Source organism: Equus caballus, chromosome 15 (genome assembly GCF_041296265.1).
Source record: "Equus caballus isolate H_3958 breed thoroughbred chromosome 15, TB-T2T, whole genome shotgun sequence".
NCBI lineage: Eukaryota > Metazoa > Chordata > Mammalia > Perissodactyla > Equidae > Equus > Equus caballus.
The window spans coordinates 92689875-92703327 of NC_091698.1; the positions used below are offsets into that span (position 1 = coordinate 92689875).

The 13453-nt window shown below is 38.6% G+C and overlaps 1 long non-coding RNA gene across 1 annotated transcript; it reads right to left on the reverse strand.

The window, feature by feature from the left end:
• Positions 1–612: 612 nt before the first annotated feature.
• Positions 613–3368, reverse strand: LOC138917903 (uncharacterized). Its single transcript, XR_011426557.1, has 4 exons — positions 3277–3368; positions 1977–2092; positions 960–1113; positions 613–867 (listed from the first exon to the last, which is right to left on the reverse strand). It is a non-coding gene; the product is annotated as an uncharacterized lncRNA (long non-coding RNA).
• Between the last annotated feature and the right edge of the window lie 10085 nt (positions 3369–13453).

Sequence of the window (13453 nt, forward strand, 5' to 3'; positions counted from 1 at the left end):
AATTTTTGTTTCTTCTAATAAAAATAATTAATGAAGGGGCTGGCCCAGTGGCACAGCGGTTAAGTTCACACGTGCCGCTTCAGCAGCCTGGGGTTCGCAGGTTTGGATCCTGAGTGTGGACATGGCACCACTTATCAAGCCATGCTGTGGCAGGCATCCCACATATAAAATAGAGGAAGATGGGCATGGATGTTAGCTCAGGGCCAGTCTTCTTCAGCAAAAAGAGGGGGATTGGTGGCAGATGTTAGCTCAGGGCTAATTTTCCTCAAAAAAAATAAAATAAAATAATGAATTATGAAGGAAAACTTGCAAGGGGGGTTTCTCTCTCACAAAGCTAACAAAGACTTTGTTTTTGATGATAGGAACACTAATTAGAAAGCAGTTTGAATTTGTCTTGAAATTTATATTTCTCGTCCTAGTGACACCCTTTAAAGGATACGTACACATTGAATATAGAAAATATGTATATTAAATATTATGACATCATTATGAGTTAGAAATCTCAAATTCAAGTAGAAGACTATTTAAATTTGGTGTCTCTTCATCGTTAAATAGTCATTAAAATACTATTTAGTCAAAGTGGTTTTAAATTATACACTGAGGAATGCTATCTGCAAATAAGAAGCAGGCTTTTATTTCACATAAAATTCTAAGATAGAAATTTTGTGTAGAAAATGCAAATGTAGTTATTTTACAACCACTCAGTAGAATAGCTTTGCTATTACAGGAACTTTAAAACAACTTGTCAGGATTCTAACAACTCGTGCTTCTTGGCAAATTGAAGGCATTACTTTTCTGCTGTCAGATCAAGCACTTTCCACAAGCAGAGCTGGACGATTGTGATGGTGAACACAGCTGTGGCTTGCCCTGTGGGCAAGAGAAAGGAAGTCGAGTTTTGGTAGCATTTATTTGAGAATATCTGGCTTTTTAGCCTGCTTATAATGCAGGAACTATCCTACCTTAGGGCTCTTGGTTGCAATCAACAGATCCCCTTCTGAACAGGTCAATGAAAGTTCTTCATTCGGGAAATTGAAAACGCCAAGGTTAGAGTTGGCCTGAGGCATGGCTATAGTGGCCCTTTCTGCATCTTCTTCATTCTCGGAAAGACCTTCTCTGTTGTGGCAAAGATAAGACTAGAACAGCTTGAGGTCTTCTCTTTTTATCTCTAAAGGAAAAGCCTCAGTCCCAAGAGTTCAAACAAAAGTCCCATAAGAGTGCCTGACTAGCCAAAGCTCTATTACTTAACATCCCTGAAACTGCCATTTTGTCCAAGGGGATGTGTATTAATTGGGGGTGCTAAGGTCAAATAGCCACCCCCACTGTCTACCCTCCAAACTCCCACAGCAGGGGCAATAGTCATGTGATATCCAAGTAAATGTAGCAAAGGAAGTGTCGATTCTTGAGAGAGAGAGCTAGTAGAAATGGTAAGCAGATGTTCACTCAGATACCTAAGTGATGATTAGTGTGAAAAATCTAAATTCCAAAGCCTTCCAAAATCTAGGGCTACCACTTCTTCCTCCCATTATTCCCTTCCATGTGTCTCCCATGCAGGCTGTTCTGTCATTTTGCCTCTGCTGCACTTATTTCTAACTGTCACAGTTTCTACCCCTTTCTTCCTATATCTAACCCAACCTAAAAGACTCTATTTCAGTAGTTTATTATCCTAAATTTATCCTTCGAGGTCTGGTTAGTGTCCCTACTTATTCTAGGAAACAGTTCTGACTATAACTTTCTTATTGTGTCATAACCAAACCACGTGAGTTAGGACCTCATTATTCTAATTGTTTTAGTCTCTCTCAAACAATCCCCTTGTGAAACAGGCATAGCCTCCCATCCCAATGCCCATTTCCATTGCTGGACATAGACATTCTTCTCTCCATGACAACTAAACTCTAATACTTTATAATATTTGTGTACAGAAAAAATAAAGTTCAATGTCTCTAAGATTACATTGATTACTCCAAGGACATCCTTACTTGGACCATCCCCAAGAATGTCAGCCCTCTTCTCAGGGCTAGCCGCTTCAAGGTCCTCTCTGTAGAGATGGGAGTGAATTTTCACAAACTGTCCATGGCAGACATTGTTTCCAGGACTGTGAATTGAGGAGTGATAACACAATTGTTATCAAGGTTCCTGTTCATACGAAGGTAGTTATTAGAAGATCGATGACTTAATCACAGCTTAAAGATTAGACATCAACCCACTTATAGAAACACCAAGATAAATACAGGTGAAATATAGATGGAATCTAATACACTGGTACCTCATTCTAACATGGCCAGCCAAAGCACAAATAGTAGAATATCTACCTTTCTTGGACCACTTATCAAAGGAAGTATGATTATTAGAAGCATGAGACTTCATTACAACATTGATCCTGAGTTATAGGATTTATGAGGTTCTAATTACCAAAATATTGCTGTCCACAGCTTTCTTAAAAGAATTAGGTATTTCCAACTCCAGAGAGGAAAATTTTAGATACTTTCTTGCATTATTATACAAGTTAAGGATGGAAAGGGAACTTACAATTTGTACAAAGTGGATAACTTAGTGGCAGTCAAGACTAGTGTCCATCTTCTACGTTGTTGACAAGTTCATAACTAATTAAAAAGTTACCGCCTTGTGTGGTAGAAAATTGAACTTCTCATAAAGAACCATGCCTTATCATTTCAGTCTATGTTGTCTCAACTTCTCTTTTAGACTTATGTGAAAATGGGCATCATGGGATAACCTACAGTATTAACTTGCTTCTGGAACACCAGTCAGAGGATGACAACTGGGGAGTAACCAAGCACACCACGATCAAAGCTGTAACAACTCCTCTACGCTTCCAAGAACCCGTAATATCAACAGTAAGGCTTCCTGGCTAGCAGGCTGCTTTGGTCTAATCTCCTTTTAGTTAAGTGGCGATAACTATTCAGAACACTCAGCAGTCACCTCTTTCATCCTTATACACCATCACCAGCCTTGACTCTTTAGTGTTATAGTAGGATTATTTCTTCCCCCAGTTGTGAAGTTAGTAAACTTCACTGTGAAGGACAACGTCTTCCCTGTGCCAATGCCTGAGGCATCTGACTATGGCACAAACAAGAAAATGCTTGCTGATGGAAGCAACCCCTGTATCATTGAAGTGGGTTTCACTGCTCCAGGTATAGAAGCAGAGGTATGTATTAAAGCTCAGTCTGTCTCGACTTATTGTAGAACTTCAAAATCCCTAATACAGTCTTATCTTCAGTACGCAGGTGAAGGCATCAGGTTGCATACCCCGAGTACTACCTGAACTTCAGAGGAGACCCGCATGTGTTCACTCTTCCAGTAGTTACAGTCTCTCCTGTTAGAGAAGCAGGTAAGCGAGCTCTTTGGAAAACAACCATAGCTGTGCTGACATCAGAGAACACAGGGGAGGCAGGGCTTCTAGAAGTAACCAATGCGGCTCTGACTCTACTGTTGCCTGAGGCGGGAAGACACTGCAATGCTGACCATCTCTCCCTCATCACTAGAGGCAACGTTGACGAGGACTGGGTCCCAGTCCTCTCTTCCCTGCACCTGACACCTGAATCTGCACAAAAGCATTGCTACTGGTTCCAGGACAATGGAACACATCTACCTCTTCAGGTTCCTCGCTTCTCAGTGCGTGTGACCTATGAGATAAAGGCTGAGAATTGGTGATTCGCTGTTAATTTTTTGATTTCCTATGATGATTCAGTCATTAATGGAAACTTCTTTCTTCTCAATCAGACTTGGCCACATCGTCTATATTTGAAATAATTTATAGTCAATAGTTTATTCAAAGGCTTTCATTGAATTACTAAAAAGAAAGCTAGGAGTGAGGTACATAATATTGAGACACCATCTAGGCTCATATGAGCTCTAACACCTAAACTCGATAGCAAATTTGTTTATATATACATTTGGTCTAGACTGCGAATCCTCTTGTATATATATTTTTGTTTGGTGTCAGAACTGACCACAAAGCCTACTGGCTCTTATTTACCCACATGTCTATACCTTCCCTTGAGGCCAATAGATAGTGACCAGGAAGACCTGAGAAACTGTGTAAGCGGCAGGAATGGGACACAAAGTAGCAACAAAATAGAAAGTGACATTTTAACCCCCTTCTTCATTACTTTGATTGAAACCACTTTTGAAATCTTTTCCAAATATAATTTGTACTCTCCTAAGGACATAAGTCCCTCAGAATCTCTGCTATGCTAATATTACACTTGCAGAACAACCAAACCCTTGCCGATATGAAAGATTTTTCTATTACTTGTCTCTTCTCTTCTGAAGAATTAATAGTTAAGATTTTTATACTCATAACTTAAAACTTCATGCTTGGCACATGAGATATATTGTCCTATGAATTAAAAGAAAGCTCTTAAACAAGGAATTCACAACCAAAGAAATCTATGGAAGAAAGCTGATTATTAAGCATACTATGTTATTCCATCTGTTTCATTCTTTGCCTAATTTCTCTCACCCACTAACTTTGCTTTGGGTGGCCAATTTGGAAGAGTAAAGAATGCTTTAGTTTAACCTGAGACTGTCACAGATTCATAAGCAGGAATAATTACTAAAGGCAAGAATGTTTTTGACTTAGCATGATATACCCAAATAGAGAGTTATACTCAGGGTTATGAATATTTTTTGACTCTGAGGATGCATGCCTTTTATCAGTTCCAGGATACTCTCAGCCATCACATCTTCAAATATTACTTTATGTATTCTGCTCTTTTGGAACACCTATTGGACATGTCTTGCACCTTTATTTTTCCATAAAGGTCTCATTTCTTTCACAATTTTTATCTGTGTCTTTGTTACATTCTGAGTAAATCCTTTAGATTTACCCTTCTATTTCTCTCTCTTCAGTTATACCTAATGTTTTAAATTTCAAGAATGAGTTTTCATTTATAGAACTATTTGATTCTTTTATGCCTCTTATTTGATAATACCTTGGACTTATGTTTAATACTATTCACACAGCTTCTAAAATTGACTTTGTAAATTACATTTTAAAGGTCTGTTATCTGAACTTCTAATCCTACTGTTTCTTTATTGACTCACACTGAAAGATTTCTTTGTGTGTTTTACTTTGTATCATCAACTCACCTTGAGTAGGATTTCGGTTGTAGGAACCTATGCAGCCTAGTTTGAAAACGCATTTCTCCGTGGAATTTCTGAGTTTGCTTCTGCAAGATATCCCAGGGTTATTCTCAGCTGGAGAAAATTCTTTTTATAAAAGTTTATATAAAATTCTTTTCATAAAGTTTATATAAAGAACTTTTTATAAAGTACTCACTTTGGTTTTCTACATCAAATAGATTAGAAAACCTAAAACCGAAAATCAAATTGTGAGAACAGGCTTAGAGTTATAAATCCCCAGGGGAGACTTCTCTCCTTTACTTTTCACCCCTAAGAGCTCAATCACAGATGGAGAAACTTCCTTATTATATTTCCTTACTACTCTGTAGAAACAAAATTTTTCTAGCTTACCCTTTCAGTGAGAATATAATCCCTTATGGGGTCCAGACTTCCTGCAAGGGTCTCATTTTAAATCCAAGCCTTCTACAGGCCTGAGATTCTCCTGTCACTATGCAGGTGTTGAGTATAAGTCCTTGGTTGTTGGAACTAACACCACCGTCTCTAACTCCTATGCCCATTCTATAGCAGCTGCAGTGTCAGATCATCATTTATTGCTCCAAGTTTTGCTTACCTCTTATCTTATGTTCTCAAGGGTTTCCTTTATGGTCTCTTCAAGCTCAGTGATGCTCCTTAGTATATTTATTATATCCTATCAGCTTTTATAGCGGTCATTCACTCAGTGGTAGGATTTTCACATTTCTCTGGTTCACAATATTTCTGGAAAGTAATCTTTTCACCTATTTAAGTGTCTGCCAGACTCCAAGTCCAATGGTTCTATGGCAGTTACTGCAGTGAAGCTGGAAGGAATGCCAGGCCTGGATCCATCAGAACTCACTTTACAAGGCAAATGTTACTGAGCTGACTTGGTACCAAAATAAGTGCAACATTTGTGTTCAGTGTGGCACTTGTAGAACCAGCAAAAAAGTAAGATTTTTTTTACCACATCCCTGTGTCTTATTTATTTTCAGTGAGGATGATACTACATTCACAATTGTCTTCCCAGATCTAGTTTGCAATCACATCCTGACTTATGAGAACCCTATCCTTTACTTCAGACCTGGAGCAGCTGTTCCTTTGTGCCAGTAAGATGGTGTGCAAGGAAGGGGGGACCAAGGCAGAAAAGAGATTGTTTCAGAAAGCTTTAATTTAGGATTCTGCTTCTATGTTAGTAAGAGAATTAGATATTCCACCTACTTTTTCTCCCCATCTGGAGTTTTGCGGAAATCAGTGGAAGAGGGGACGGGGGTGGGGAAACTCCATCATAAGCTTTGTAGTTGGTGATGCCTAATGACTCAAGGATTGCTGCATCCCTTCTGAGGGAATAGTGTTATATTTTCCTTAGACTGAGATGTGCCTGCCAGTATCCTCTCAATGATACAGTCACATTTCATTACTGACCAAAGAAGAACCCACACGCATTTTTGAACCAGGACTTGGTCATCTTACCCTGATCATGAAGTTGTCCAAAGGTAAGTTCTTCGTGGTAGTATGGGAAGACAATTCATCTGATGGCAACAATAACATAAAAATAACTAGGCTGTGCCTTATATAACACTTCCTGTCACTCTTACTTATGTCTGTTTTCTCATTTTTCCTGCAGCTACCTTGAGGGGCAGGAAAGAATTACTCCAGTTTCACCTATTAGGAAACTGGGGCTTAGTTCTAACAAGAGTAGAGCTGAATATTACAACAGACTACAACAGAGAAATATCCTTAAAATGAACAGATCTTATAAGTTGAATGCCTTGCTAATGTCAAAGAGAAAAGTGGACAAAGAACACATATAATTTACCAAAGATACAAACATCCTACGTATAAAAATGTTTGTCACTAGAAATTGTAAATACAGATTAAAAGTAAGTTATAATTTCTTCGCTATTAAATTAAAATACTTGGCAAAGTTGATTCTATATTGACAGAGGTGTGGTAAAACAGTTGCTGTCATGGATATTTATCCAGAGAACATAAAATCAACAATTCAAAGAGATTTATGCATCCCTATGCTCATTGCAGTGCTATTCACAATAGCCAAGATGTGGAGGCAACCCAAGACCCCCATCGACAGATGAATGGGTAAAGAAGATGTGGGATATATATACACATACAATGAAATACTACTCAGCCACGAAAAAGACCAAATCATGCCTTTTGTGACGACATGGATGGATCTTGAGGGCATTACGCTAAGTGAAATAAGTCAGACAGAGAAAGGCAAACACAGTATGATTTCACTCATATGTGGAAGATAAGCAAACACATAGATAAGGAGAACAGATTAGTGGTTACCAGAGGGGAAAGGGGTGGGGAGTGGGCAACAGGGGTAAAGGGGCACATATGTATGATGATGGATAAAAACTAGATTATTGCTGGTGAACACGATGCAGTCTATACAGAAACTGAAATGTAATAATGTACACCTGAAGTTTACAAAATGTTATAAGTCAATATGCCCTCAATAAAATAAAAAAATTTAAAAAACAGGTGCTGTCATATTTCTGCTGGTGATAAAATTTGGTATCATCTTTCCAGAATGCAATGACAATATGCCTCAAGAGCATTAATAGTTTATATTCCTATTCCTAGGAATTTGTGGTGAGGAAATAAAATTTATTGAGTCACATACAAAAGCAGTCATCTCAATATCTATAAATATAAATATATATATATACACACACATATATATTTGGAATAGATAATATTCTACAGTGATATAGATAAATGATATTCCAGAGACAGAGATAATATTCCAGAGATTTATTGATCGATTGACTTTTTTTAAAAAGCCTAAACCTCAAAGAAAAAAGAAGTCATGGTACATCCAAAGGATAAAGTCTTAGCTATTATATTAACTCTAATGTCTTAATGAGTCATTAGTCAAGGTGGGAAAGCAGTAGGAAGATAATGATGGTATAAAGTGAAATTGTAGACAAAATAACAGAAAAATCTAGAAACACAATGTTCTCTGGATGGGTGTCTAGGATTTTAGAAGGAGTCCTCAGACCTAAATTTTCTAACCTAATTTTCATTATATTACACTTGCTAAACTGTTAAAACTATTTTTCAACCTAAAACTTTCTTTTAAATCTATGACCAAAATAATTAACTTGCAACCTAATTCTTATAGATTCATTGTATTCAGAATTCTACAAGGATGCAGATTATCCAGTCATGAAATACTTAAGAGAAGCAGTTTTCTTTGAAATTGAGCTTCTGTATTCTGAAGATTCACAGCTAGAGTCATTTTTGGAGGATTGCTGGCCTACGGTTGGCCCAGATCCCAAGAGCATCCCTTGGTGAAACGTCATTATTAACAGGTAAGTGACTTCAAATTGTTAACAGGTGTTAGTTATGATGTGTTGTTACAGGTAAGTGTGCTTAGGGTATAAAAGTTCCTAATTCATTTTCTGCTTAACTTAAGCTACTTCTTTGTATTTCACCCTTCCTTTCTTCTCTCAGATCTTGTAGAAATTCAATTTAAAATATTTGGTTTTTTTCCTCGACTTAGAAGGTGGTGAATAACAGGAAATGTGAGATATTCCTTTTTGAGTCTGGTCCTAACAGACTCACTTTCAGTGTAAGGTATCTTAGAGGTAAGAATTCAGTCAATCAAACTCACTGAGTACAAACTGAGCACCAAATACTGCCTGTGTACCAGGAATATAGCTGTGAACAAAACCAAGTTTCTGCCCACAGAACCTATTTTCATTTTGGGAAAACAAACACAGACATAATCTGTACTCTGAAGAACATGAAGCTGGTTAAAGGGTTGCAGTGACTAGTAAGTCCCATGTTGGATGGGACAGTTACATTTCCTGAGGAGGTGACATTTGGGCAGAGACCTGAAAAGTAATGCTAATCACAAAGAATGTGCTATCTCAACATACCCAGGAAATTAATTAATAAAAATATTTCTGCCTAGAAGTTAGAAATTTGGCCAACTGAACTCATTCCCTTTGGTACAGGTCTCCCTGAGAGCAAATTATATCATTTCCTTGGTTCACGTTGAGAATCAATGTAAAACCATCACATCTCTCATCTTCTAGGAAACTATTTTTGAAGATTGAGCAAAAAAATGGACTGGTCCTTGTAAGACCAGTTCTTTTTTCTAACCTAAATGCCATGAACATTTTCTTTTGTATGTTTTGTCTTCAGACAACAAATTCCATGACACTGTTTCTTTTCCTGCCTTGGCTGTTAGGAACCTCAGAAGTGAACATTTTATCTACCTGGGATTAAATTACTCCCCTTCTCTCAATAGCTTTCACTGCTCTATTACTATTTCAATAGCCTTTTTATTTGTCTCATCAATATTTATGATAAGTAAATTTTTAAATTCAGCATAAAGACAGTAAAGTTGACCTTCAAGGCCATTTCCACAAAAAAAACTGAGGTTGGTATTATTCTGTTCCTCTAGCATGCATATGATCCAATATCTGGAGAGTGAGGTTTGTTTGTTTTGTGAGGATTTCAGACAGTGAGAAACATTTCAGGCTATGCTCTTTGAATTGAAAACTAGACTTTGGCTACAAACATCAACTGTTGCCCTCTAACACGGAACTTATAATAAGGTCTCTTTGTTTTTCATCTTTTTTTTTTTAACAAGCTGTGCAGATGCTGAGGATTCCCATGAAACTGTCTTCCACTCCACGGATATAACCTCCGTCAAGTTTCCTTCTCACCTGAAGAGATTTGAAGAAAAATGTTTACCTTCAGGAAAGAAAAAAGGAAGAGGTGAGTAGGCTGTTTTCACACTTGTTCAAATAGACTTGCTCCAGTATGCCAATGAACAGATTGAAGACCAAGTGAATGCGATTTAATTTAAAAGCCGGATTTGTCTAGTTGTACATAACTGGACAAGAAGGAAACCAGAATAAATCAGTAAACCTTAATTCAAAACAGCTGTAGCACTTTCTTTAACAAATGACCCAGTGTAAAAAGCCGTTTTCATTCCAAGCTATGAGATAGACATTGAACTGTCGTTTTAACTTATAACTTTCTTTACTTCAAATCTTGCATGACAAGTCTATGTCTAGGACATGAAGTCTTCTATCTATAACACCCTATATTGTGTGAATACCCCTATAAATATTTGCATATTAAACTATATTACCTTTATATAAAACTCTTAGCATCATCTTCCAAAATTTTAGAATCATTAGACCTAAAGGTTGAGTTCTTTAATCTCTTGGGATTTAATTTAGCCTCTTGACTTTGATCTATTTAGCCGATATCATCCAAATTAATGAGTCCATACTATAGAGCAGTGCTAGTTGAACGTGGTAAGGCCGAATGAATTTCATTGGAATTCTCGGCCTGCCAGGGTAGTGCTTATGATCCTGGCCAAACTCACCAACAAATGCCTTTTAATTCCTGCAGCTCTATTTCTACTGCAGTGTGGTGTTATGTGATGCAAAGGAGCCCACATGAGACCTGCGATGTGCAAGCAAGTGCATTCCTGGCAAACAGACTCGGTAAGCCAGTTCAGCAATATTTCACTATAACCAGATGTGGTTCCACACTGTGTGGAAAGGTAGTTGGCCTATCAGGCCATCTGAGTGATCTAATGTGGATGTCTCTCTTCCCTAAGAAAATATAATAGATGCTAAGTGTAAAATAAATTAGATAATTATTGCCTAAGGTAGGACATCATATATCCCTACCATCTCCTGTCTTCTTCTGGCATAAAAGCTAGTTTCAAGGAAGGATCTGGCTTCATATAAGAATCTAGAATTCAGAGATATGAACAAGAGCAGAGATAGAACCACTTTTTACAGAAGAAAAGTATTTCTTCTGAAAACAGAAAATCCAGAAGCTAAGGTCCATAAACTTGAATCGATTTTCCAAAGGGTTACATTTTTTTCTAAACAGGCACTAGAACTTTACCCAAAGACTTGGATAGTTGGAGAAGAATTTCCTTGGAATGACAGACATATTTCACCCCCACTGGTTGTCTACAGGAAGAAGTGCTGGCTTACACCACCTGAGAGAACATATCTCTCCCAGAGCTATCATCTCGGCCACTTCAAATAAAAACTGAGCACCTCTTTACCCAAGTGTCAATGACATTTCTCCGAAACTGTACTTCTATTTGTGATATGGAATTCTGAAGATGTCTAGACTTACAGCTTCTAAAGTACATGTACGTACATTTATAGCTTTCCAGCGTTAAACAGGATGATGAAGCTCTGTCTGGTCAATGGAAAGAGCCTTCAAGTGCGACTTCTTCCTGCCTTCCTTGCTTTCCATGTGCCTTAATCCACATACTCAGTCTTATTTCAAAATATAATTGAGAAAGATTCAGATCTTGCTAAAGGTGCAGAATCTGAGCTAATATTATTCTTTCACTGAAGACTTACTGAGTACCCGGTACTGAGGAAAATAAACTGAGTCCTGGCCTGGAGCCCCTCAAACCAGGAGTGGAGGGTGGGATGTCTGTGTAACAATAGCAGTAGAAGAATATAATAAGACAGATAGAAAGCAGTCAAACTGTGTTTTGACAAAAATACCAAACTGTCATATGACCCATTGCTGCTTCCAGGGGTGGTTGGAGAATAAATATATAGTGTTTCCAAGACAAGGACGAACCTGGACTAGGACAGAGGTGAGGTCAGACATACCGTGCCCCTTCGTGTTGGGGGGTGGAGGAGAGACTACTGCTACGGGTACTTCCATCACTGCTGCTTGGACAGTTTCATTTGATAAGTTACTGAGCATCTGTATTAGGTGGGTTCTCTGGAGGAACAGAACGAATAGGATACGCATAGAGATTTACTTTAAGGAATTGGCTCCTGTAATTACAGAGGCTGGCAAGTCCAAAGTCAGCAGTGTAGGCCAGGAGGTTGGAGACCCAGGAAAGAGCTAACGCTTCAGTTCAAGTCTGAAAGCCATCTGTTGGCAGAATTCCTAGTCAGGCCTTCAATTGATTGGATGAGGCCCACCCACGTTATGGAGAACAATCTGCTTTACTCAATGTTTACCAATTTAAATGTTAATGTCACCTAAAAATACCCTCACAGAAACGTTCAGAATAATGTCTGGCTGCATATCTGGGCACCATGGCCCAGCCAAGATGATACACAAAATTAACCATCACAACACCTATGATTTGCCAAGTATTTGGAATATAGTAATAAATAATGTACTGGTTATTCACTGATTAAGGTAAATAAGCTAACTTCAGACAGCCTATGCTGTTCATGATAAATGTTAGGTACACTAGTTATGGTGGAGCTGAAAAGGATGGTTGCAAGGCGGCAGAGGACACTTAAGCTGTGCTAGTGGTGATCTAGAGAAAGAATGTTTCCAGACAGAAACAATAGGGGAAGAGGTCCTGAGCTGCAAATAAACTTGATTTTAGGAAGCTGGAAAAAACACTTCAGACGAGAATGAGGACCGTAGCAGTTAAATAAAAAGCCACCCTGCAGTGAGATGTCCCTGAAGAGTTTCCAGCAGGGGCATGAGGTATCTGAACTAAGACCGGAGATTGCCCTGGCTGATTTGGGGACTTCTGACAGACAGACTGACCAAGAGAGGCTCAGTTGGGGCCAGTAAGAGGTGGTGCTAGCAGAAGTAGAAATTGAAAAGTATATGGCAGAAGAGTGCCTATTACTGATGTTTCTGATTCTGAGTCTCTTCCCCAAGGGACTTGGTTCACCCAGACACATCTGTTCCACTTTCCAAAGAGCAACCCCAGCAAAGCAAACTGTCCCACACTGAGGTGCTCAGCTTCTCCATTTAAACTAGGAGGAAACATAGGTAAAAGACGTTCTCAATACTTCTATTGGCCAAACGTTGTCATTCCTCTGTTCCTAGACCACCATTCCAGAGAGAAGAAAAAGAGGCGGCTTTCCATGAGGCTGAGAATTATTGTTATCTACCCAACACTCACTCCCCTTTCTTCCTTATTAACACAACCTCAGTTTTATTGTTCTATATTTGGCAAAGAGAGAGATTGCGAAAGTGACTTTTGCCCATGTTTTCTTACGTTTTAAATGAAGAAGGTGGGCTCCACAGTATAGGACAGTAAATTTTTCAGATGAGCACCAGAGACCTGCACTAGGGCTTTCTCTGGCTTTGCTGTGCTAGGAATATTTATGAAGTTTCTGGTCCTAGCATGCGTAGGGGTGGCAACAGAGGATCCGGGACTCAACAGCCTTCCCAGTGAATTAGAACAGTCTTTCAGGAGCTAAAGGTGTCATGAGTGCACACAGCACATCACAGGCAAGGTGGCGGGCAGGGCGGGGAGCAAAACAAAGCCTGGAAGATGGGAGCAGAAACATCTTCCTGGATGACCTGGACGACTTACTAATCA